Below are 9,420 nucleotides of genomic sequence, written 5' to 3' on the forward strand. Positions count from 1 at the left end.
TACATATGAACACTTTTCACATTCTCCCGTGCAACTCGGCTGCTAGTCCTCCTCTCATGCAGAATCTTAAGGTCCTAGCTCATGTCCAAGGCACCGAAGCCAGCTAAAAAGTCAATAATCGATACCTAAAACATGAATTGTACTACTTCTTACTGGCTATTGCATCAACTTAGAAGCTTCATCTGTGTTCTACTATGGTGATTTTAGCGTCCCTGCATACCGCAGCCCGCGACATAGCTTTGCAGACGATAAGTACAACCGTTTCAGAGAGAAGAGCGGCCAATGTGACGATCTGGCTATAAGTCGATTCAATAACAAATGACGAAAACGGACCGATTTCTCAGGTTTTTTCCACATATGAACACCTTTCACATTCTCCCGTGCAACTCGGCTGCTAGTCCTAATTTCATGCAGAATCTTAAGGTCCTAGCTCAGGGCCAAGGCACCGAAGCCAGCTAAAAATCAATAATCGATTCCAAAAACTTGAATTCTACTACTTTTTACTGGCTATTACATCAACTTAAAAGCTTCATCTGTGTTCTACTATGATGATTTTAGTGTCTCCGCATACCGCAGCACGCGACATAGCTTTGCAGACGATAAGTACAACCGTTTTAGAGAGAAGAGCGGCCAATGTTACGATCTGGCTTTAAGTCGATTCGATAACAAATGACGAAAACGTACGGATGTCTCAGGTTTTTACTACATATGAACACTTTTCACATTCTCCCGTGCAACTCGGCTGCTAGTCCTCCTTTTATGCAGAATCTTAAGGTCCTAGCTCATGTCCAAGGCACCAAAGCCAGCTACAAAGTCAATAATCGATTCCTAAAACTTGAATTGGACTACTTCTTACTGGCTATTACATCAACTTAGAACCTTCATCTGTGTTCTACTACGGTGCTTTTAGTTTCTCCGCATACCGCAGCACGCGACATAGTTTTGCAGACGATAAGTACAACCGTTTCAGAGAGAAGAGCGGCCAATGTGACGATCTGGCTTTAAGTCGATTGGATAACAAATGACGAAAACGGACGGATTTCTCAGGTTTTTACTACATATGAACACTTTTTACATTCTCCCGTGCAACTCGGCTGCTAGTCCTTCTTTCATGCAGAATCTTAAGGTCGTAGATCATGTCCAAGGCCCCAAAGCCAGCTAAAGAGTCAATAATCAATATCTAAAACTTGAATTGTACTACTTCTTACTGGCTATTACATCAACTTAGAAGCTTCATCTGTGTTCTACTATGGTGCCTTTAGTGTCTCCGCATATCGCAGCACGCGACATAGCTTTGCAGACGATAAGTACAACGGTTTCAGAGAGAAGAGCGGCAAATGTGACGATCTGGTTTTAAGTCGATTCGATAACAAATGACGCAAACGGACGGATTTCTCAGGTTTTTACTAGATATGAACACTTTTCACATTCTCCCGTGCAACTCGGCTGCTAGTCCTCCTTTCATGCATAATCTTAAGGTCCTAGCTCATGTCCAAGGCACCGAAGCCAGCTAAAAAGTCAATAATCGATACCTAAAACATGAATTGTACTACTTCTTACTGGCTATTGCATCAACTTAGAAGCTTCATCTGTGTTCTACTATGGTGATTTTAGCGTCCCTGCATACCGCAGCCCGCGACATAGCTTTGCAGACGATAAGTACAACCGTTTCAGAGAGAAGAGCGGCCAATGTGACGATCTGGCTATAAGTCGATTCAATAACAAATGACGAAAACGGACGGATTTCTGAGGTTTTTACTACATATGAACACTTTTCACATTCTCCCGTGCAACTCGAGTGCTAGTCCTCCTTTCATGCAGAATCTTAAGGTCATAGCTCATGTCCAAGGCACCAAAGCCAGCCAAAAAGTCAATAACTATACCTAAAACTTGAATTGTACTATTTCTTACTGGCTATTATATCATCTTAGAAGCTTCATCTGTGTTCTACTATGGTGCGTTTAGGGTCTCCGAATACCGCAGTACGCGACATAGCTTTGCAGACGATAAGTACAAACGTTTCAGAGAGCAGAGCGGCCAATGTGCCGATTTGGCTTTAAGTCGATTCGATAACAAATCAGGAAAACGGACGGATTTCTCAGGTTTTTACTACATATGAACACTTTTCACATTCTCCCGTGCAACTCGGCTGCTAGTCCTCCTTTCATGCAGAATCTTAAGGTCCTGGCTCATGTCCAAGGCACCAAAGCCAGCTAAAAAGTCAATAACCGATACCTAAAAATTGAATTGTCCTACTTCTTACTGGCTATTACATCATCTTAAAAGCTTCATCTGTGTTCTACTATGGTGTTTTTAGTGTCTCCGAATATCGCAGTACGCGTCATAGCTTTTCAGACGATAAGTACAACCGTTTCAGAGAGAAGAGCGGCCAATGTGACGATCTGGCTTTAAGTCGATTCGATAACAAATTACGAAAACGGACGGATTTCTCAGGTTTTTACTACATATGAACACTTCTCACATTCTCCCGTGCAACTCGGCTGCTAGTCCTCCTTTCATGCCGAATCTCAAGGTCCTAGCTCATGTCCAAGGCACCAAAGCCAGCTAAAAAGTCAATAATCGATACCTAAAACTTGAATTGTACTATTTCTTACTGGCTATTACATAAACTTAGAAGCTTCATCTGTGTTCTACTATGGTGATTTTAGTGTCTCCACATACCGCAGCACGCGACATAGCTCTGCAGACGATAAGTACAACTGTTTAGGAGAAAAGAGCGGCCAATGTGTCCATCTGGCTTTAAGTCGATTCGATAACAAATGACGAAAACGGACGGATTTCTCAGGTTTTTACTACATATGAACACTTTTCACATTCTCCCGTGCAACTCGGCTGCTAGTCCTCCTCTCATGCAGAATCTTAAGGTCGTAGGTCGTGTCCAAGGCACCGAAGCCAGCTAAAAAGTCAATAATCGATACCTAAAACATGAATTGTACTACTTCTTACTGGCTATTGCATCAACTTAGAAGCTTCATCTGTGTTCTACTATGGTGATTTTAGCGTCCCTGCATACCGCAGCACGCGACATAGCTTTGCAGACGATAAGTACAACCGTTTCAGAGAGAAGAGCGGCCAATGTGACGATCTGGCTATAAGTCGATTCGATAACAAATGACGAAAACGGACCGATTTCTCAGGTTTTTACTACATATGAACACCTTTCACATTCTCCCGTGCAACTCGGCTGCTAGTCCTAATTTCATGCAGAATCTTAAGGTCCTAGCTCATGCCCAAGGCACCGAAGCCAGCTAAAAATCAATAATCGATACCTAAAACTTGAATTCTACTACTTCTTACTGGCTATTACATCAACTTAAAAGCTTCATCTGTGTTCTACTATGGTGCTTTTAGTGTCTCCGCATACCGCAGCACGCGACATAGCTTTGCGGACGATAAGTACAACGGATTCAGAGAGAAGAACGGCAAATGTGACGATCTGGCTTTAAGTCGATTCGATAACAAATGACGAAAACGGACGGATTTCTCAGGTTTTTACTACATATGAACACTTTTCACATTCTCCCGTGCAACTCGAGTGCTAGTCCTCCTTTCATGCAGAATCTTAAGGTCATAGCTCATGTCCAAGGCACCAAAGCCAGCCAAAAAGTCAATAACTATACCTAAAACTTGAATTGTACTATTTCTTACTGGCTATTATATCATCTTAGAAGCTTCATCTGTGTTCTACTATGGTGCGTTTAGGGTCTCCGAATACCGCAGTACGCGACATAGCTTTGCAGACGATAAGTACAAACGTTTCAGAGAGCAGAGCGGCCAATGTGCCGATTTGGCTTTAAGTCGATTCGATAACAAATGACGAAAACGGACGGATTTCTCAGGTTTTTACTACATATGAACACTTTTCACATTCTCCCGTGCAACTCGGCTGCTAGTCCTCCTTTCATGCAGAATCTTAAGGTCCTGGCTCATGTCCAAGGCACCAAAGCCAGCTAAAAAGTCAATAATCGATACCTAAAACTTGAATTGTACTATTTCTTACTGGCTATTACATCAACTTAGAAGCTTCATCTGTGTTCTACTATGGTGATTTTAGTGTCTCCACATACCGCAGCACGCGACATAGCTCTGCAGACGATAAGTACAACTGTTTAAGAGATAAGAGCGGCCAATGTGTCCATCTGGCTTTAAGTCGATTCGATAACAAATGACGAAAACGGACGGATTTCTCAGGTTTTTACTACATATGAACACTTTTCACATTCTCCCGTGCAACTCGGCTGCTAGTCCTCCTCTCATGCAGAATCTTAAGGTCGTAGGTCGTGTCCAAGGCACCGAAGCCAGCTAAAAAGTCAATAATCGATACCTAAAACATGAATTGTACTACTTCTTACTGGCTATTACATCATCTTAAAAGCTTCATCTGTGTTCTACTATGGTGTTTTTAGTGTCTCCGAATATCGCAGTACGCGTCATAGCTTTTCAGACGATAAGTACAACCGTTTCAGAGAGAAGAGCGGCCAATGTGACGATCTGGCTTTAAGTCGATTCGATAACAAATGACGAAAACGGACGGATGTCTCAGGTTTTTACTACATATGAACACTTTTCACATTCTCCCGTGCAACTCGGCTGCTAGTCCTCCTTTTATGCAGAATCTTAAGGTCCTAGCTCATGTCCAAGGCACCAAAGCCAGCTACAAAGTCAATAATCGATTCCTAAAACTTGAATTGGACTACTTCTTACTGGCTATTACATCAACTTAGAACCTTCATCTATGTTCTACTCCGCATACCGCAGCACGCGACATAGTTTTGCAGACGATAAGTACAACCGTTTCAGAGAGAAGAGCGGCCAATGTGACGATCTGGCTTTAAGTCGATTAAATAACAAATGACGAAAAAGGACGGATTTCTGAGGTTTTTACTACATATGAACACTTTTCACATTCTCCCGTGCAACTCGGCTGCTAGTCCTTCTTTCATGCAGAATCTTAAGGTCCTAGATCATGTCAAAGGCCCCAAAGCCAGCTAAAGAGTCAATAATCAATATCTAAAACTTCAATTGTACTACTTCTTACTGGCTATTACATCAACTTAGAAGCTTCATCTGTGTTCTACTATGGTGCTTTTAGTGTCTCCGCATATCGCAGCAAGCGACATAGCTTTGCAGACGATAAGTACAACCGTTTCAGAGAGAAGAGCGGCCAATGTGACGATCTGGCTATAAGTCGATTCGATAACAAATGACGAAAACGGACCGATTTCTCAGGTTTTTACTACATATGAACACCTTTCACATTCTCCCGTGCAACTCGGCTGCTATTCCTAATTTCATGCAGAATCTTAAGGTCCTAGCTCATGTCCAAGGCACTGAAGCCCGCTAAAAAGTCAATAATCGATACCTAAAACTTGAATTGTACTACTTCTTACTGGCTATTACATCAACTTATAAGCTTTATCTGTGTTCTACTCTGATGATTTTCGTGTCTCCACATACCGCAGCACGCGACATAACTTTGCAGACAATAAGTACAACCGTTTCTGAGAGAAGAGTAGCCAATGTGACGATCATGCTTTAAGTCGATTCGATAACAAATGACGAAAACGGACGGATTTCTCAGGATTTTACTACATATGAACACTTTTCACATTCTCCCGTGCAACTCGGCTGCTAGTCCGTCTTTCATGCCGAATCTTAGGGTCCTAGATCATGTCCAAGGCCCCAAAGCCAGCTAAAGAGTCAATAACCGATACCTAAAAATGGAATTGTACTACTTCTTACTGGCTATTACATCATCTTAAAAGCTTCATCTGCGTTCTACTATGGTGTTTTTAGTGTCTCCGAATATCGCAGTACGCGTCATAGCTTTGCAGACGATAAGTACAACCGTTTCAGAGAGAAGAGCGGCCAATGTGACGATCTGCCTTTAAGTCGATTCGATAACAAATGACGAAAACGGACGGATATCTCAGGTTTTTACTACATATGAACACTTTTCACATTCTCCCGTGCAACTCGGCTGCTAGTCCTCCTTTCATGCCGAATCTCAAGGTCCTAGCTCATGTCCAAGGCACCAAAGCCAGCTAAAAAGTCAATAATCGATACCTAAAACTTGAATTGTACTATTTCTTACTGGCTATTACATCAACTTAGAAGCTTCATCTGTGTTCTACTATGGCGATTTTAGTGTCTCCACATACCGCAGCACGCGACATAGCTCTGCAGACGATAAGTACAACCGTTTAAGAGAGAAGAGCGGCCAATGTGTCCATCTGGCTTTAAGTCGATTCGATAACAAATGACGAAAACGGACGGATTTCTCAGGTTTTTACTATATATGAACACTTTTCACATTCTCCCGTGCAACTCGGCTGCTAGTCCTCCTCTCATGCAGAATCTTAAGGTCCTAGCTCTTGTCCAAGGCACCGAAGCCAGCTAAAAAGTCAATAATCGATACCTAAAACATGAATTGTACTACTTCTTACTGGCTACTGCATCAACTTAGAAGCTTCATCTGTGTTCTACTATGGTGATTTTAGCGTCCCTGCATACCGCAGCACGCGACATAGCTTTGCAGACGATAAGTACAACCGTTTCAGAGAGAAGAGCGGCCAATGTGACGATCTGGCTATAAGTCGATTCGATAACAAATGACGAAAACGGACCGATTTCTCAGGTTTTTACTACATATGAACACCTTTCACATTCTCCCGTGCAACTCGGCTGCTAGTCCTAATTTCATGCAGAATCTTAAGGTCCTAGCTCATGTCCAAGGCACTGAAGCCAGCTAAAAATCAATAATCAATACCTAAAACTTGAATTCTACTACTTCTTACTGGCTATTACATCAACTTAAAAGCTTCATCTGTGTTCTACTATGGTGATTTTAGTGTCTCCGCATACCGCAGCACGCGACATAGCTTTGCAGACGATAAGTACAACCGTTTTAGAGAGAAGAGCGGCCAATGTTACGATCTGGATTTAAGTCGATTCGATAACAAATGACGAAAACGGACGGATGTCTCAGGTTTTTACTACATATGAACACTTTTCACAATCTCCCGTGCAACTCGGCTGCTAGTCCTTCTTTTATGCAGAATCTTAAGGTCCTAGCTCATGTCCAAGGCACCAAAGCCAGCTACAAAGTCAATAATCGATTCCTAAAACTTGAATTGGACTACTTCTTACTGGCTATTACATCAACTTAGAACCTTCATCTATGTTCTACTACGTGCTTTTAGTTTCTCCGCATACCGCAGCACGCGACATAGTTTTGCAGACGATAAGTGCAACCGTTTCAGAGAGAAGAGCGGCCAATGTGACGATCTGGCTTTAAGTCGATTGGATAACAAATGACGAAAACGGACGGATTTCTCAGGTTTTTACTACATATGAACACTTTTCACATTCTCCCGTGCAACTCGGCTGCTAGTCCTTCTTTCATGCAGAATCTTAGGGTCCTAGATCATGTCGAAGGCCCCAAAGCCAGCTAAAGAGTCAATAATCAATATCTAAAACTTGAATTGTACTACTTCTTACTGGCTATTACATCAACTTAGAAGCTTCATCTGTGTTCTACTATGGTGCTTTTAGTGTCTCCGCATATCGCAGCACGCGACATAGCTTTGCAGACGATAAGTACAACGGTCTCAGAGAGAAGAGCGGCAAATGTGACGATCTGGCTTTAAGTCGATTCGATAACAAATGACGAAAACGGACGGATTTCTCAGGTTTTTACTAGATATGAACACTTTTCACATTCTCCCGTGCAACTCGGCTGCTAGTCCTCATTTCATGCATAATCTTAAGGTCATAGCTCATGTCCAAGGCACCAAAGCCAGCTAAAAAGTCAATAACGATATCTAAAACTTGAATTGTACTATTTCTTACTGGCTATTACTTCATCTTAGAAGCTTCATCTGTGTTCTACTATGGTGCGTTTAGTGTGTCCGAATACTGCAGTACGCGACATAGCTTTGCAGACGATAAGTACAACCGTTCAGAGAGAAGAGCGGCCAATGTGACGATCTGACTTTAAGTCGATTCGATAACAAATGACGAAAACGGACGGATTTCTCAGGATTTTACTACATATGAACACTTTTCACATTCTCCCGTGCAACTCGGCTGCTAGTCCGTCTTTCATGCCGAATCTAAGGGTCCTAGATCATGTCCAAGGCCCCAAAGCCAGCTAAAGAGTCAATAACCGATACCTAAAAATTGAATTGTACTACTTCTTACTGGCTATTACATCATCTTAAAAGCTTCGTCTGCGTTCTACTATGGTGTTTTTAGTGTCTCCGAATATCGCAGTACGCGTCATAGCTTTGCAGACGATAAGTACAACCGTTTCAGAGAGAAGAGCGGCCAATGTGACGATCTGCCTTTAAGTCGATTCGATAACAAATGACGAAAACGGACGGATATCTCAGGTTTTTACTACATATGAACACTTTTCACATTCTCCCGTGCAACTCGGCTGCTAGTCCTCCTTTCATGCCGAATCTCAAGGTCCTAGCTCATGTCCAAGGCACCAAAGCCAGCTAAAAAGTCAATAATCGATACCTAAAACTTGAATTCTACTATTTCTTACTGGCTATTACATCAACTTAGAAGCTTCATCTGTGTTCTACTATGGTGATTTTAGTGTCTCCACATACCGCAGCACGCGACATAGCTCTGCAGACGATAAGTACAACCGTTTAAGAGAGAAGAGCGGCCAATGTGTCCATCTGGCTTTAAGTCGATTCGATAACAAATGACGAAAACGGACGGATTTCTCAGGTTTTTACTATATATGAACACTTTTCACATTCTCCCGTGCAACTCGGCTGCTAGTCCTCCTCTCATGCAGAATCTTAAGGTCCTAGCTCATGTCCAAGGCACCGAAGCCAGCTAAAAAGTCAATAATCGATACCTAAAACATGAATTGTACTACTTCTTACTGGCTACTGCATCAACTTAGAAGCTTCATCTGTGTTCTACTATGGTGATTTTAGCGTCCCTGCATACCGCAGCACGCGACATAGCTTAGCATACGATAAGTACAACCGTTTCAGAGAGAAGAGCGGCCAATGTGACGATCTGGCTATAAGTCGATTCGATAACAAATGACGAAAACGGACCGATTTCTCAGGTTTTTACTACATATGAACACCTTTCACATTCTCCCGTGCAACTCGGCTGCTATTCCTAATTTCATGCAGAATCTGAAGGTCCTAGCTCATGTCCAAGGAACTGAAGCCAGCTAAAAATCAATAATCAATACCTAAAACTTGAATTCTACTACTTCTTACTGGCTATTACATCAACTTAGAAGCTTCATCTGTGTTCTACTATGGTGATTTTTGTGTCTCCGCATACCGCAGCACGCGACATAGCTTTGCAGACGATAAGTACAACCGTTTTAGAGAGAAGAGCGGCCAATGTTACGATCTG

The sequence above is a fragment of the Schistocerca gregaria genome, unplaced genomic scaffold, assembly GCF_023897955.1.
Source record: "Schistocerca gregaria isolate iqSchGreg1 unplaced genomic scaffold, iqSchGreg1.2 ptg000387l, whole genome shotgun sequence".
NCBI classification, from domain to species: Eukaryota; Metazoa; Arthropoda; class Insecta; order Orthoptera; family Acrididae; genus Schistocerca; species Schistocerca gregaria.